The following is an 18,394-nucleotide window of genomic DNA, read 5'->3' as shown; positions in this document are numbered from 1 at the left end:
ATTATTTCTGGAACATTGATCAGCGCATTCAGCATTCTGCAGCAGAAATAAAGATCCAGTCTTTAGACTCTCTAATTACCAACCAGAGCTCCTCCCTGCAGCATTTAACACAATCAGGAGAACCCGGTAGAACCTGGAGACTCTACTGTAACATCTGGACTTTATCGCAAGTTTTCTCTGTATCCGAACAACCTGGGCCACCAGCAGCAGATATTTAATAAATACAGTACATACTCCACATAGAAAGTACTCCCCGTCCAAAGTCCAGAACTCGAGCCAAAACAGCTCAAACACCCAGCAGAGACTGGAGTCTCTCATCAGAATATAGGACTGGACTTAAATGGTTCTGATTGGATCAGCTGATCAGATTATCTACATCTCAAATGGTAAAATTGTTCTGAATAAAGAAGTGACTCAGCAGCACCATGACGGTTTATACAGAACACGTGACCAGTCACATGACTACCACCAGAACTTTCCGGACCAGAAAGTGGGTCGGACTGCAGCTGAGTTCCATGTAGACTACAGTAGAAAGCGACCGCAGGTCCAACCAGAGGAGAACCAGGCAGAGACAGCATCATGCTGAATCACTGTTAGATTTACAGTCACACTGAAGCCCGTTGGATCAGAACCAAATCGGATCTTGAAAGAGAAGAAGCTGCCAGATGTGTGAATCAACTTCAGTCCAGCATGTAGGTTTCAGCTCTTATTGTGATGGTCTGAAGGAAGTTGTGTCTCAGCATCAGTTGTTCTGAGTGTAAAAGGACCATCAGGTCCGGTTCTGATGGTCCAGGCTGGTACGTTAAGCCGACCTTCTGAGCCCAGCCCACATCTTGTTAGCAGTTAGCTTACCTAGCATTAGCATACCTAGCATTAGCAGCTAGAGAGATCTGGAGAGAAGAGAAACACGATGGTTCTCCTCGAGGTTCGGTTCAGACCAGGAACCAGAATCAGAACATCTGTCCTGCTACGAACCAGTTTCTGTAAAAACTAAACCACGGAAGGTAACCAGAGTCCAGCCTATTTCTGTCTGAGCCATGTCTGGTTTTGCGCCAGCGTGAACCTTAGTCTGAGGAACAGAACCAGGAAGTTAAATTCGACCCAAACCACAAACACCTGCTGGCTGCCAGAGGAGCAGGAAGTGAACCCGACCAGAGGAAACCGACCAGAGGAAACCACCCAGGTTCCGGTTGGGTCCATCACAAGGACCGGTAGAGGATCTCACAGCAGAACTCTGATTTAAAAATCATTAGAATGAACATGCAGATCAGCTGTGGAGGAAACAACTGGACTCCACTCTATCTCTAATCTCTGCTCCTCTCTCTCTTTATCAGCTGTTAACATGCTGCACAGGAATGCCCAGTAAGCTGCCTGACTAAAAATACACACAGACAGATAGAGGATCCCAGACTCTGTCCTGGAGGCGTTAAAGTGGCAGAATTATGTGTTTTCCAGACACAGAATCATTTTATAGCACAACTGTGTTACCTTAGGTTGTTAGAAAGTTCTTTGAGATAAGAAATTTGACTTCACAATGTAACACCTTAAAACAGGGCCTCTGTCTCTTTAAGAAGCTCCTGCTGTTTTTGAAACTACTCATTCAGGAAGTCGTCACAACATGGCTCCTCTATTAACCCTTTAACAACGTTTTTACCAGCGTTACTTTGAGAAGTAGCTCCTATAATGAGCTCAGCAGCTCCATCAGGTGTTTGCTAATTGTTGCTGGCTAGTCGGAAGGAGTTGAGTGGGGGAAGATTGCTTTGTGAGGCAGAAGCTTGAAAACTGCATCTCCGAGGAGGGGCTGCACCTCGAAGGCCAGGCTAGGTCCAGCCAAATGTTTTACACAGCTGACTGGTTGCCATGGAGATCAAAGGATTCTCAAACATGCATGAAAGAATCAAAGCAACACTCCAGGGATTAACATTATAACATAATGCAAAGTTCAACAACTAGACTTTACATAATACTACCCATTTAAAGGACAGTAGTCCTCCTCTCTGTTAGACCAGAGGACTACTGTCTCGTGTCCTCTGGTCCAACAGAACCCCCAGCAGGAACCAGGGCCAGTCTGGTTGGTTCCTCTGGGTTCCAACATGGCGGCAGCTCTAAGGTCTTCTAGAGTCAGAGGAGATGCTGCACCAATCAGAGAACATCTTCACTGCATGGAAGAACTGAAGATGTTTTTATCTTTAATACAAGCTGAAAGCCAAAATCTGAAAACTGGTTTTAATAATAAATAACTTCTCAGTGAGAGGCGGTTTAAACCTAGACAGAAACATTTTCAGAAGATAAAATATTTCTTCTTTAACAGAATACAGCAAGGTGAGATGTTAATAATAATGAACAGCTGTGAACTCTGACAGCTTCCCTATTCAGCTGCTTCTGACCTCAGACTGAGCCTGAAGAGCTCAGGATGATGAGACAGAGGCAGCAGAAAATGGATCGTTTTCCATCTTCACACAGACATTAACAAGCTTCATTTCTGGAAACGCGTCTCCAAGAAGGAGAGGCGCTGCAGTCTGAACCAGAACCACAAACCCGTCAGACATGTTCACAGCAGCTGTCAGCACCTTTCTGCACCCATAATTAACACACCAACGGTAGCAGCTCCATGAGGTGACAAACAGCAGTTAAAGTTAGAGCACTGAGAAAAGGAGAGTGAGTCTGGAGCAAAGCAGAGAAACGTCCTTCCTCTCTAAAGGATGAAGATCTGAAGAAGCTTCAGCTGCTGGATTTACCTAAAAATTCACTAAATGCTCAGAAATCTCTAGACACGTAGCATGAAACCTGCTAGCCTAGCATGAAGCTCTCAAATCACCTAGCATGAAACCTGCTAGCCTAGCATGAAGCTCTGTAAACACCAAGCATAAAACCTGCTAGCCTAGCATGAAACTCTGTAAACACCAAGCATAAAACCTGCTAGCCTAGCGTGAAGCTCCAGTCACTGGTTCAGTCAAGTCTTCACACAGATACTCTGGTTCTTCATTTTTCATGTTTTAGTTTCTAAACACATTTTAAAAGTTGAAACAATTTAGTCAATAGATCCATTTGATGACCTCAGAAAAGTTCCTAGAAAGGATTTTTTCTTTTTGCACATATGTTATACAAATACCAATGTATTGTATTACAAACTTATTTTATAACTGCCCTGGTAGAGTACACTTAAACACACCGACAGCTTCACAAGCAAACACATCTAAAAACAACTTTAATTTGTTCAGTTGGTGCAGTTAGGAATAGAACAGCAAATGCAAAAATAAACTGCAACAAACCTATCCAATAGTTCAGCAAGTGCACTTAGAAATTCTAAATATAATGTAAAATACATAATAAATCATGTTGTTGCTCAGAGAACAAAGCATAGAATTAGACTGAATAGATAGGGCTTATTGTCACTGACACTCGGTCTAGAATTTTTTTCAATATGTGGACCAATGCAGATATTAATATGAGCCTCAGCGTCCATCTGCCTGCAGGTGATGAAAACGCTGCAGGATGCGCTGTTGCTGCAACATCGCTGTGGTGAAATCTCTGTTTGCAACAGTAGAGTGTGAAACTCCTGCAGTGAAACATGTCGACCTTGGCCCAGTCGGCCAACCTCTGGTTCCGGGTCAGACCTCTGGTTCCGGATGGGACGGATCCGGTTCACGCCTTTGCTTCTGGGATTATTGTTGAAGCAGCAACAGGATCTTCTCATGATGATTAATGAGATTAATGATCAAACGCTACAGATTTACTGGTCAATCAATAATGATTCCATTAAACCAGCCAGTGTCCAGCGGAGACAGCATTTGTAGGCAGCGTCTTACCCAAAGAATAAGTTTCTGCCGACCACCTCATGAAAACTTTCAGCCGATAATAATAATTTCTGCTCAGTGTGAATCTGGACCTTCATTCGTTTAATAAAGGCTCTGTGCACCCCACCCCCACCCGCTGCTGCAGGCCGGCTTGCTGCCTGCGCCCGCAGCCTGCCAATGTTTGTTAGTCTCTAATAAAACCCAAACGAGTAAACAAATGTGATTATGGCTGAATTGAATCTTTAAGCAACTGATTTAGAAGCAAAGTTACTGGGAAACGATGAAAGCTGAAGCTGATTAGATCAGCGACTTGATCTAATGAGACGGCACGACTAACCCCCCCCCCCCCCACACACACACACACACACGTACGTGTGTGTGTGTGTGCACAGCCACACTACCACCCACTGAACACCTGCCAACACACACACAGTCGTTATGTAAGTGTGTGTCAGGAGGACGAATTCAGATAGTTCAGTTACAATCATCCATCCAGCTGGACATCAGCTGGGGGACAGGTCCAGAACCAGAACCATTCACAACGAGAAACATTGTCTTAAAACAACAATGTTATTGTTTATCATGATTCATTGTTTTGCCCAGTGTATTATAAGCCTGGCAGGCCGCCAGGTTTTACTTGGCCCCCCACCAGGCTAATAATCCTTAGTTTATTTATTTTAGTGTTTTTATTTATATTTTTGTCTTTTAAAGACTATTTGTATATGGTGTTTAAGTATTGTTAATAATGTCTTCCAATACCACAACAGGTGATATTTTAAAAATTTCCTGTCAACATTAAACATTTTTTAAGTAAAAACAAGGCGGGCTGGGCGTGCCGTGGCGGCGTAGTGGTTAGCGCCACTCATGTTTGGAGGCATTGAGTCCTCGACGCGGCTGTCGCGGGTTTGACTCCCGGACCCGACGATATTTGCCGCATGTCTTCCCCCCCTTTCTCTTCCCCCCTCTCCTTCAGCCTACTTTCATATGAGGGACACTAGAGCCCACAAAAGACCCCCTGGAGGGGTAAAAAAAAACCCAAAAACACACGGTGGGCTGTTGGATGACTGTCCTAGGACTGTTAACACTGGGCTTAGCTAGTTTTCTGGGGGAAACCCTGTGATTACCTCGATAATTTATCATCCAGGCCTAGCTGTATGTAATCATATCATCATGTGTAGTGGAACAGAACCCACTTCCACCATGGGACTGGTGGGAAGAGTCAGTGGGTGAGTGTGGAGCCCAGCTGGCAGAGCAACAAGCAGGGGAGCCCCGCTCTGCCATGAAATAATAATGAAGGCCAAGCACTCCATCATAGGACTCTGCGGAGCTTCCCCATCTTAAATATAGCTGCAGCGCTGCATTAATAATTAATGCTAACTAGCATGAGAGGCAGAGTGCTGCTGGATGCGGCTCAGGGCCGGGATTCCTTCCTCCCTCTCTGGGGCGGCCTTCATGTTCCACCACGTTTAAACACTCTGCCACTGTTTCGGTCCAAACAGGAAATACTGACACACTGACCGATGTGTCAGTGTGTCACACTGACACACCGTATCTGTATGTGGAAACACATACAGAATGTGTATGGAAACACATACACATTCTGAAGGATCGCTTCAGAAAAGGCAAAACTCAATTTTTTTTTACTCTTGGTTGAGTTGGTTTCTGGTTTTTCATTATAATAAAGAGTTAACACGCTGAGGGGAGATGGAAACAGATGTGGTAATTAGGTCCTGATGTAGCAAACATTCACATCCACTCCTGCCTTACCAGAGCAACCGAACTCTCTCTCTGCTCCGTGCCAGTTTCAACCTATACTTCCTGTTTATTGCAGTCATGTGCAGTTTCTGATGACATCACGCTCTGGTCAGTCTGGTTGATTCACTCTGAGCCAGCAATGGAAAAATGCTCAAATTGCATGTTTTTTTTTGCAACATTGTAAAAGCTGCAAAAAAGAAGGAAACATAACAGCAGTAAAATGGCCATGTGCTATATTAATCTTAATCACTGAAATTACTTTCTTCTCATGCAAAAGAACAAAAATCATTAAAATTAAACAACTTGTTGCTAAAAAAAAGAGAGAAAGAGAGCAGCTGCATCACTTCCTGTCCAACAGCTTGCACTTTAATATCAATTCCTTACCGTTTGGAACAATTACTGAGGACACTTCCTGTTTCTGCTCAGCATATTATTTCCATAATTATCCAGATTAAAATGTCTACTTTCTTCATGTTAAATATTGCAACTCATCAAACAATAAATTACTTGATATTTAGGGACATTCCTAAACTTTTTTGCCTTCTGTTAAATTTAGATAACTTTAATTTTAAGTTGTATAATCCTGAAAGATCTAGAGTAATCTAGACTGTATACTCATTTTTAAACAGTTTACGATGTAGAAATATTTCCACAGGTTCCAAATAGAGGTCAAGAGGGCAGGAAAATCATGCGTTTTATCTTTGTGTGTGGTTCTTAATCAATGGGCTGGACTCAAAGATAAAGAAAGTAAATCATGGAAGAAAGTCTGCAAGTCAACCATTGTTCCAATTTCTTTACTACAGATTGTAAATCACGCACTGACTGCACCTTTAGACATTTTATCAGGTCTGCAGGTCTAATTCAAACTTTAATCACTAACTGAGCTCTGCATTTTCCATTCCTTTTACAGAGAAAAGACACTGACCATGAAAGTGATCAAAGTCCCAGGAGGTCAAAGGTCAGTGGAGCCTCTGAAGGAATCAAGTCAGACTGATCATTAGTCGCTTCCAACAGAAAGAGGAAATAATATCTAAATGTTCAAACATTATTTTAAGCTTCCTTCTTCACGAAACATTAAAAACATGGCGTGGCGACAGATTTTAGAGGTTAGAAGATTCACGTCTGACTTTGGTTAAAGACCAGGAGCCATTTCTCCGGCTAGTGGTAGGCCATCACGGTTGATCCATCCATCCATTTTCTGTTCACCCTTGTCCCTAATGAGGTTGGGAGGGTTGCCGGTGCCTCTCCAGCTACGTTCCGGGCGAGAGGCGGGGTACACCCTGGACAGGTTGCCAGTCTGTCGCAGCGCAACACAGAGACATACAGGACAAACAACTATGCACACACACCTAGGGAGAATTTAGATAGACCAATTACCCTGACAGTCATGTTTTTGGACTGTGGGAAGAAGCCGGAGTACCCGGAGAGAACCCACGCATGCACAGGGAGAACATGCAAACTCCATGCAGAAAGACCCCGGCCGGGAATCGAACCCAGGACCTTCTTGCTGCAAGGCAACAGTGCTACCAGCTGCGCCACTGTGCAGCTCTATCACGGTTGATTTGGACTTATTTTCCCAGAATGCTCTGCGCAGTAGTTCATTTCCTGGTTTTGGAGCGGTTTCCAGTCCGAATGGCTTTCATATATGTATTCAAACCAAACCAGAGTTCACTACAACTGAACCCAGACCGACATTTGTAGGCGGACCAGAGTTCAGTTTTTTGGTCTGCATCAGAGTTCAATTAGGATTCACAACTCCCCAACAACTGAACCAGACTAACGGACTAGAGTTGATTAAAGCTGATTGACCAGGGCTGGTGGGAACGATGCAGCCTGAACCAGACTGGAGGAACATCACCAGAACCATCATATGGACTCAGGAAACTCATGACTATTAGAGTTTCCTGGTGCAAAATGATTGGAAGCGAGTGAGTTAAGCTGTCAGTGAGCTGGTGAAGTGTTGATTCTTGGTTTCAGACCATCTGGAGCATCTAACAGAGCAGCTGCAGATCACAGGGAAACATGAAGACACCTGAGCATCCAGCAGGACATTAGGAAGACAGAGACATCGAGTCAGCACATGTCACTTCCTGTGCTCCTCCTCAGCAGCAGCAGCTTCTGTCTGCAGGTAAACATGACTCAGCGTTTCCTTTCTGAGGATCAGCTGCCTTCAGCCTCTCAATAGCCAAGTTTCCATCAATATTTTGAAGCATAGGCAAAATTCTAAACAACTTCCTCAATTTAAAAAGAAAAGTATTTTGCTCATGTGATGTGGTTTTTGGCTTTCCCAAAAAGGAGTTAATCCAAAACTATTTGCGTGATAAGTTCTGACGAAGCAAACTTTCCCAGTCCCTGGTATGTCTGTGCCTTACCAGAGGCACCAAACTCTGAAAACGTAAAAACCTCCAGGATGGGAGGATTGTAGCCAAGCGAGAGGAACTCCAGGCTGGGGTGGGAGGAACGCTGAGTGTTAGCAACTTCTACTTCCTGTTTGCTCCAGCCATGCGTAGCGCCAACATCTGATGACATCACATTCTGCGTTGTCTGGCTGATTCACTCCAAACCAGCAGATGGAAACACGACTAACTCACATTTTCCTTTTATGTGACATTTCAAAAGTTTCCTTAAAATTCTCATGACAACTGGATGGAAACAAAGTTAATGCTTCAACAGCCCATCTACAGTACATCACCGCTGCATGTAGAGCTGCATGCTCTACATGCAGCTCTACATGCAGCATTACAGCTCAGTCTGATATGAACCATGCAGCTCATATATTATTATTGCTCCAGCTAACCCTCATCTTCATCACTCCTCTTCATTTTCTCCCATCAGTCTCTGTTTGATGTGAAAATAGAAAGTAATGGAAATATTGAGACGTAAATCATTAACGGGTCAGCTGACCCAAGTTCTTCACATTCAGAACCAGCGATTGTTTCTCATGACCGTCTCACTGTATTCTTATGTTAACGGCACTAACTCAACTCTAACTGGTCGAGTTAATGAGTGGTCACACCCCATCTATAGGTTGCCCTGGTGACCGAAGTCTGATCCAGGTTGGATTGTTGTTCACTCACGGAAATGAAAGCAATAAATAACATTAAAAACAGACTGACTCTCTCTGCTTTGGGTTCATAAACAAAACCCAGATAATGAGAACTCCATCCAGCTTCTAGGAAAAAGATCTTTGTTTCCACCCCAACAGGAAAGTTTGACTGAAAAGTTGCTTCTGATTAACATTTCTCCTGGAACAACTCAGGCTGGCTAGCGTAACACAAATGAAGACTTTTTCACCCAAAAGCAATCCGATCTGTTCCACTTCCAGATGTGGAGCTAAACAGTTTTCAAAATGTCTGCAGACTGAAAGGTCATGTCGGATTTTATCTTTTACATCATTGATATGAGACACAACATAATTCTGATGGTAAATTTTATCATCTTTCTTTGTCTGGTTCTGAGCTGGTGACCATGCTGTCTGCTCTGAACAACTTTAAAATCCATCAATAGACGGCGGCGGCCATCTTTACTGCCGTAAACAGAACGCTGCTGGGTGACGGCTACGTTCTTCTTCTGCGCATGCGAATTGTTTTGGGATCAGAAACTGTTTACATGGAAGTCTGACTGCAGTTGGGTTTAAATAGAAAGAACGAACATGCAGAAAAATTTTAAAAAAATAAAACAGATTTCAGCTAAAAAATAAAAATAAAAGAGCTTTGTAACAACTTGATCCCCTCGTAAACAAAACGTGTCACTAAATATGTCAGCTACAGAGAGCCGGAAGGGACAATATTTAAATATCTAGCTGACTGCAGTGAAGACTGTTCTCAGTTCGGTATCAATATTCAGATTTTCCTCAACTTGTGAAGTGAAAACACTGAAAGCTGAAATAAACCAACAGAATATGAAGTCATAACCTGCTGATTTGATTTATTGTCAGAATCTTGTTCCATGTCTGAATGGAAAGTCACAAGTTGAAACTGGTTAAACATTCATCTCATTATGCAGCAACCACTCTAAATCATTCTAGTTAACCATTTACCCATAGCTGGAGTCAAACCATGCAGACTGCACAGCTCCGTCTGGTTCGGTTCTGGTTCCACCCAACTGGACCAGAACTGCACCCTGAAATAAACTTTATTTCTGATTATGTATTATTTGCTTCAAATCTGCAGTAAAGAGTTGAGTAAACTATAAAATTCATGCTAAATAGTATTTATAACGTCAGACATCTAACTGTTTGTTTTAAAGGTATTTTTCAGATTAAAATGATTTTTGCAGCAGCAGTTTAATGTGAGACGTTCAGCATGGAGGAGATGACTTCATCGCTCATCACAGATGGAGGCGGACGTCGACGAAGAGGAGATGTTTTTCATTTTGCAAGCGCAGATAAAGAAATTAAAAGAAGATTTCTTCCAACTGGCCGCTGCATCAGTTGAGGCTCCCACACTATGGTAATGATGGAGCTGCAGCGGGTTCACTGCCGGACCGGACCGACTACCAGAACCGCTCCTCACCGCTGCAGCCAACACTAAAGTTGGATATTGATCCAAACTGATCAGTGGAGGAAAATCACTGCAACCAACTAATCCTGTAAAATCTGCTGTTTTCAGACGAAACTTAAGATTTCAGGTGTATTATCAGATGATTCTGACTAGACAAAATCTAGTCAGGATTTTGTCGGTACGGCTTGTTAATGATGGAAACTGCAGCCCAGTTTGAAGCAGAAACTGGTTCCAGATCAATCAGTTCTGGTTAGCATGTAGGCCAGCTAGCCTGGAGCTAACGCCACGAAACGGTACGCAACTTTAGAGAGATGCATTCAGAGCAACATGGACCTGCAGGACAGACAGCAGAGAGGATTCACACAGAGAGGAGTTTATGAACTGGAGATCCAGAACCAGAACCAGGTTTGACTGACAGACCGGTCCACCAGGTCATCTCTACACATTCACAGTTAATAATCATCCAACTGTTACCTACTCAGCTACTTTCTTGCTATATTTAGCAACATTTCAGACAAAATCAAGGCTGTTAAAATCGGAATCGGCAGATCAGGCTTTTTAAAGATCGATCAGAAAACTGAAATCAGTCCACTCCTTTAAATAAACAAATAAATATAAATATTTTCAAAACCTTTTTTTCAATCATGCTTTCTGGGAGTTGAGCTGCACTCAAAGTCTAACTACGTAAAAGCTGTAATCTGAGATGGCGCCCTGATATCACTCTGAACCGTGGTGAAAAATAATAAATAAACTCTGATTTTCCAGAATTTAATCTTCATAAACAGCAAATTCCATTAAAGGCTAAAATTAATTCATTGCACAGCCATACTGAATATTAACAAATATTAATTGATGCAATTATCATTTAAATTGACCCTGATGGTACATTTTTTTTTATCATGTTTATAATTAATTCACAACAAATTATTGGGCTGAAGCTTGAAGTGGGCGTGGCCCGTCCCTGCTGGAGCAAACCAGTTTCCACTCCAGCAAACTCCCAGCATGCAGCTGGCAGGAAGGATTCGCTCCACATCCTTCAGCAGCCCAGAGCATCACACCTTTGAATTGAAAGTCCATTAAAAGTGCCAACTTTGCATTAAAGTTGAATTATTTACAAAATAAAACAAAGTTACCACTTTTAATGCAATTTTTAGAGCAACTTTCCATTAAAAGTGTCATTATTTACCGAATGACACTCCATGACAACAGTCATAGACATTCATAAACACTCCTTCATATTCATGACAGAGGTTATGTCATGTTTATGACAGCATCATGTCAGTATTATGCACACCCCGTCAAATAATGTGTTACCTAAACATTTTATCATTCCTTGATTATTTGTAGCAAATAATGCATTTGCAGTTAGAAAAATCCTTTTAATATCAACATGTGGAAAACTCCAGTAGAAAGCGCTTTCTGCTGGACTAAACATCAATGCAGTGTAGGATTATTGTACTGAATAATCGATTAATAACAGGATACAACAAGGTGATTAATAGTAGGCTGGTCACAATAGGCAATAAATCAGTTAATCACGTGATTCAGGCATCCATTCATTTATTTTATTTGTTGTTTCTGTTGTTTTGTTTATTTATTTGGGATATTTAAAATGTCTTCCAGATGCAGTGTTAAACGTTTATTAGAATTTAAATGATCATCAATAAGGTGTTCTTGCATTACTATGTCATTACTGTTATATTACTTAAAAATGGTTTCAAAACAAAGATCGTGATTACTTCTGGGACAAAATTTATCATTAGTCATAATAATTAATAGAAGATTTTTTTACAAAATATGAAACCAGGTGAAGCTAAATCTTTAATGCAATAAATATATATATTTTTGTATAGTTTTTGGTTAATTACTACTCTGAGTGTGTTAATAGAGTCTGTATACTCCAGTTTACGATTAATCGATTATTCAATTAGGTGATTATTTGAATCTTCTCAGCTCTTGTCTTATTTGCCTGATACAGGCTGAAATTGTTGCTTTCCAACCTGCAGATATTAACATTCAGGGAGAAAACAGCGAGAAATTCCTCAGCAAACAACCAGGAAACTATGGATATGAACTCCAGTTCCGACTTCACATTTCAAATAAACATTCAAATCTGATTCAAATGCGCATCATTTCCATTCCTCTCTGCAGCCTGCATGTCTGTCGGGGGGGGTTAAGCTGCAGCAATGCCCTCCTTGGAGGTCACAAGCCGAGGAGGAGTCACGCAGCCGAGATGCGGGATCCCCCTCCTTCCTAACGCAATAAGGCGGGACACACCCAGCTGGAGAGGAGGGGAGGAGGTGGGAGGAAAGAGAAGAGAGAGCCTCATCCACCCATCCAGGCGGATGACGTAAGGACGGCTCTTTATGCGCTAAAGCCCCGTTAATTAGAAGAAACGAACTAGGTGAGGATTTTTCCACCTCCACTGCAGGAGCCTGATGTTGGGGGGGAAACCACTCCGACCAGCCCGACGAGCTGAGCCAGCTTGATACCACAGATCCACCCGGGCAGTCCTCAGAGCAACCAGTGGCACCGGGAGAAACCAGAGACTCCCGCAAACTGGTTCCAGACCCCCAGAAAAAAAAACACCCGCAGCGCCATCCACACACTGCGCCACTTTTAAACACATTCCCCGCAAACCCAGCGCCGTTCGGCTCAGTTAACACCCCCAACCAGGTTACTGGGAACCAGCTCCCCCAGTTCGGCAGGGTTGTGGGACACAGAAACATCCTGGGTGAAATGGAAAAGCAACTTTAGCCGCTGATCCAGCCAGTCTCATGGAAAGTGGCCACTTAATGGAAGTTTGATGATTCAAACCAGATAATAAAACCAACTCGACGCATTATAGCGGCATCCGCCTCGCGGTGCGGGTAAACCGGGAGATCACGGGCTTTAACGGCCGAGTCAGTCCGTTTCCGAGCCCCAAAGAACGGGCAGCAGGTCTCCATGGAGCTCTGACTGCGGATGGAGGAGGCACGTACCGCCGCGGCTGTACCCGAGCTAACCGTCCGGAACACGGAGCCGCGGGGGGAGGGGGGAACGAGCCGCGGTGTTTCCACAGCTGTAGACGGGATTAAAACCCGGGAATCCAGATCGACGTGAAAGTGGATCTTAGTGGGTTCGCCACGGCTTCACACCTGTGGATAACCAAGGCGGATAATAAGGAGGAAAAACAGCCGGAGTCCGTTTCCTGGCGCAAACAGCCTCGATAATTAGCAATAAAAAACCCTCCAGAATTTAGAGAACAAAACAGAACATTCAACATGTCGGATCCGCGTCTTCCAGCCACAAGTGGACATAAAGTTTAACTGCGCAGGAATTAGACGGTACCTTCAACAGGCGAGCTCTGGTCCAAATCACGTCCTGCTACTGAGTCCGAACCGCGGGGCAGCGTCCTTACTGGGGCTGGTCCATCTCCCAACAGGGCTCCGCGGTGGAACAACCTCCGAGCAGCGGGGAGGAAGAAGAGGAGGAGGAAGAGGAGGAAGGAGGGGACCTCCAACTGGTCTTCGTCCCGACGTTGAAACCAGTTCCTTCAGCAGCGGAGAACAGACTCTGGTCCTGGGGGCGAAAACGAACCGAATCCAGAAAAGAATCGTTAAGGAGGGGCTGAAAAAAAAGTCACCTCCCCACTCCTGGCGCTGCAGATCCGGTAAATGGAGCCCGTTCGCGGCGGTGCTGTTGGGTTTCGGACTCAGTGGGTTCCGACAACGACTACATCCAGAAAGAGACCCGGGAAAACTGCCGGAGCGACTTCTGCCGCACGAGCCGCGAGAGGCGGGGCCAGGCCGGGATCACCCTGCCCGCTTTTTAAGGTGGCTCCGGGAGTTAATTAGATCAAGAAACAGAAACCATTAGCCCGGACCGAACCGGACCGAAGCACATCTGGACCGAGACAGCAAGTCCAGGCTGGGGGAAAGCGAAACTAGTCCACATCCAGGGGGGTTTAACCAGTTATGGGAGAGGAGTCAACCCCCCAGTTGACCTGCTCACCTTAACGGCGCTTCATGTTGCGCTAACCTTTAATTTAAGATGCAGGAGGGTTGCAGCCTGTGGCCCTGTTTCTGTTTGTTTTGAAGGTGGGGAAGGCTGGCCGGGTTGATGGAAATGGTTGACAGTTTGGCCGTGGTGCATTTTGGGATCAATATTTGTCTCTCTCTCTTTTTTTTTTTTTTTTTTGATTGCATCAAGCCTTTTGAACTAAATTTAGCATCACCAGACGTCGGTCAGTATCAGATCTATACTAGAGTGGTAAGAGCCATACTGTAGATTAAAATCCCTAAATTTATTTTATTTTTGTATTGTAGTTTCTCAATTCTGCCTCAAAAAGAATTTGTTTTCATTTGCTCTCAAATTATATTTTTTGCACTTTGTTTTATTTTTCATTTTCTACCATAATCAAACTTTCAAACCTGCTCCTGCATTATTACACAACACTTAAACATCCTTTAAATGTCTGTTGTTTGTTAAACCATAATTTTACTAATGAAAACACAACAATATCATTAAATAGCCTCATCTTTTGAACGTGGAGTTATAGAAAATGATGTCATCAGAGATGGAGACGGATCTCGATGAAATTAGTTGGGGTTTTTTTACACTCTGCAGCCATAGAAAGTGGATAAATAAATTAAAAGAATATTTCTTCCAACTGGCCGTTCCATCAGTTGTGGCTCCCACGCTATGCTAATGATGGAGAGGCAGAGAGCTGCAGCGTTGGTTCACTGCTGGACAATAACAGGCGAGATGATGAATCTGGTGCTCTGGTGTTTCCTCTGCTGGTTCAGCTGCTCCAACAGAAGGAAAGCATTCCTACGTATTTAGCTTTTCTTTGTTTTTTAAATGGAAAACCTTTATTGTTTGAAAGTTCTGTTCACAGAAGGAAGATTTTAATCTTTTCTGGTGAAGGAGGAACAATCTCTCCTGACATCAGTCACTCCTCCTCTGACTGCAGCATCACATCTGCTCCTGCATGATAAATGAGGCACCAGCAGAAACACCAGAAGAACCACCAGAAGAACCACCAGCAGCTCCAACAGCAGAACCACCAGAAGAATCACCAGCAGCTCCAACAGCAGAACCACCAGCAGAACCACCAGCAGGATCACCAGCAGCTCCAACAGCAGAACCACCAGCAGAACCACCAGAAGAATCACCAGCAGCTCCAACAGCAGAACCACCAGCAGAACCACCAGCAGAACCACTGCTGGTGGAGCAGTTTTCAAGCTTAAATGAAATATTAAAGGGACAGTAATATATAAAACTGACTTTTTTGAGCTTTCCATCATGTTATAAAGTTATTCCCTCATTAAAAATATAGTGGAGTGTTGCATTGACTCTTTCATGCATGTTTGAGAAATCCTTTAATCTCCATGGCAACCATTCAGCTGTGTAAAATGCCTGGATGGACCTAGCTCTGCCTTCGAGATGCAGCTCCTCCTCCACTCAGCTCCTTCAGACTAGCCAACAGCAATCAGCAAACACCTGGTGGAACTGCTGATCTCATTTTAGGAGCTACTTCTAAACGCTGGGCGTTGTTAAAGGACTAATAGAGGAGCCATGTTGAGATTTTAAAGAGACAGATTTCAAGGCATTAAATTAGGAAATCTAATTTCTTTTTTTTTACCCCTCCAGGGGGTCTTTTGTGGGCTCTAGTGTCCCTTATATGATAGTAGGCTGGCAGGAAACGGGGAAGGAGAGGGGGGAAGACATGCGGCAAATATCCTCGGGTCCGGGAGTCAAACCCGCGACGGCCGCGTCGAGGACTCAAGGCCTCCAAATATGGGTCGCGCTAACCCCTACGCCACCACGGCACGCCCAGGAAATCTAATTTCTTTTAAGCAATATTTGATATATAAATCACTTTTATATCAGCTAAGTTTAACATAGTTTATTATACTATATGCCTGGAAAACACGTAATACTGTCCCTTTAAAAAAAAAATTAAAGTGTAAAAGTGTGGCCCAAGGTATAATTTCTGGATTGAAATGATTAAATTACCAGTGCCCCATGTTTTTGTAATTTTGCCTATTAAGATTCACATTTCTCTCCTCTCTATCGGACACGGCCCTGCCCTGGAGACGGGACGGCTAGCCATCCAGGTAACAAACTAAACCAGAGGATTTGCCTCCTAAACCTCAGATGCAAAAGTTAAAACTTTACTTGCTTCATTTCAGTCTAGACAGAGCAACCTTACCCGCTTTCTCTGCTATGGCCGCCACCAACTGCAGCCATAGTTTAAATGTTTAAAATGTAGCTCTGAGAATAAAATTAAAAATAAACTAATTAAAATGTATCTCATATATCAGCAGTGTCCAAAAGGTTTGCCATTAGACTCAAAAATGTAAAGTTGAGAGCATTTGAGAGCCACTTTTTTCTATTAAAATTGAAAAGCATTATTACTTAATACATTTATTTTGAACAGACAAAAAGTAAAAACTGAAAAAAACAATAAAACAAATGATCATGCCGACTGCATGGAATTTTACTCATATTCATTGATATACTAAATAAGCAATATTTTAATAAAGCTCATTTTTGGAAAAAAAAATAAAAATAAAAATCTGTAAATTATTATTGATGATCTGAAATATAAATAGGGTTCTGCAAAGTTGCTGTATTAAATGACAGGCAAGTATTTTCTAAAATTGTAATTTTTGGTTCATTTGTTCTCGATTTTTATCGCCTTTTTCTTTGTGTTTGACAACAAAGATTGAGCAGCGTTTACTGGATTTCACAAAGTGTAATCAATGAGAACAGAAACATCTCAAATTAATCACAAACTCACTCCATTCTTGAATTGTGGACAAAGGGGGCAAACAAAATGATCCAGAGGGCCACAAATGGCCCCCAGGCCACCCTTTGGACATCCCTGTCATTAATGCAGTTACTAAAATAATTCCTGATGACTTCTAATTTACTCGTATCTATTTTATCGCAAATACAGTAGAGAGGTTATCTCATTATTAAACATTTCTTTTAAAAGCTTCAACAAGGCCAAATAAGCTGGACAACATTATAATTTAAATGCTACTAAAATGAAGTTCTGTTCAGTAAAAATCTGTTTCTGGGTATAAAAATATTGTGACAAGTTTCAGAGTATTTTAATATGTAAATAATATCAACAGACAACTTGTTATCCTGTTCTCAGGGCTTTTAGTTAATGTCATTAATCTCAACTCTCTACGAATAATTTCTGTCATAAATCACACAGGCTACAAGCAGAAGTATAGATTATTCTTCTCACTGTATTCTGTTGGCTTCATGAAGCTTCATGCAGGTTTGTACTCAGATGCTCTGTAGGATAAAGGAGGATTTCATTACTTTATTAGAAAGTAATTGCAGTTTATTTATCAATAGAACTATTTATAAATGTATACATTGAGTTGCAAATTTTACTATAAAAATTTCTATCTATTTTTCTGAGCACAGTTGATTTCATCAGCAGATAAGTCTGCTGTTTCTCATGTCTATGAAGACACATAATGAATATATGGTAAATGTTTGCATTTTAAGCAATCTATGGTAATTTTGTCATTTTATTAATCATTAGAATTCCATAAAATGAACTTAAAATGCATCCTTGTTTTGGATTTTTTTTCTGTGTTTTTCATCTACAGATAGTTTTGTAGAAGTTTACTGATACACACTGGTGTTCTTCTTTTTCATCAGCAGTTTCAAACTATTTCATTTGGACATTTTTAATGAAAGATTACATTAAAGACAAACATAGTTTCATTTTTAATCCATCCTGACATTCAGTATTTCTTGTTTTCAGCCCCTCAGTTTGGATTTGTTGGAGCTTTTATCAGCAACACGTTGCCTGGAGATGATATGGATTATTCTGTTGATCAAAGAGAAAGTGATAAATGTTTTAACTGCAGGCTCAGAGTTTGATGAGGGGGTTGGTATTGCTGCAGATCCTCTGCTGCGTCGGTGACTGCAGTGCAGCGCTCGGACTCCCCGCCTGCAGCCTCAGCGCTCCAACAGGCTGTTGTCACAACAGGCCGGTGTGTGTAATGTCAATACAAGGAGAGGAGAGTCGACCAGGTAAACATCATCATGTGCAGCTTGAACATTGATAGGATCAAAGGCCATCTTTAACCATGAAAAACACCACTCTTATTCCTTTGATTTGCAGAGTTGATATAATGTTTTAATGCTCTTTATAGTGGGGACTGAAAAACAGACTCTCGACACACTTCATTACCGAGTATTACATAAATGTGACTTTTTTGAGCTTGACATCGTGTTATAAAGTCATTCCCTCATCAAACACATACATGGAGCGCTGTCTTGATTCTTTTATGCACATGTGAGAAATCCTATAATCTCCATGGC

At 42.4% G+C, this 18,394-nt stretch overlaps 1 protein-coding gene across 5 annotated transcripts in view; it reads right to left on the bottom strand.

Moving 5' to 3' along the window:
- The window catches only part of LOC114135354 (plasma membrane calcium-transporting ATPase 1-like), a 66,361-nt gene extending 52,253 nt beyond the window's left edge, over positions 1–14,108 (bottom strand). For 2 of the 5 annotated variants that reach the window (XM_028002594.1, XM_028002589.1), the window contains exon 1: positions 13,385–14,105. The gene's annotated coding sequence lies outside the window, so the exon portion shown is untranslated. Of the gene's footprint in view, positions 1–13,384 lie in introns of all 5 variants that reach the window. The other 3 variants (XM_028002592.1, XM_028002593.1, XM_028002591.1) reach the window with 3 other exon arrangements.
- Positions 14,109–18,394: the final 4,286 nt, after the last annotated feature.

This window comes from Xiphophorus couchianus, chromosome 20, assembly GCF_001444195.1.
Source record: "Xiphophorus couchianus chromosome 20, X_couchianus-1.0, whole genome shotgun sequence".
NCBI lineage: Eukaryota > Metazoa > Chordata > Actinopteri > Cyprinodontiformes > Poeciliidae > Xiphophorus > Xiphophorus couchianus.
Note: the sequence above shows the minus strand (reverse complement) of the source record. Positions and strands in the feature narration are given on the sequence as shown.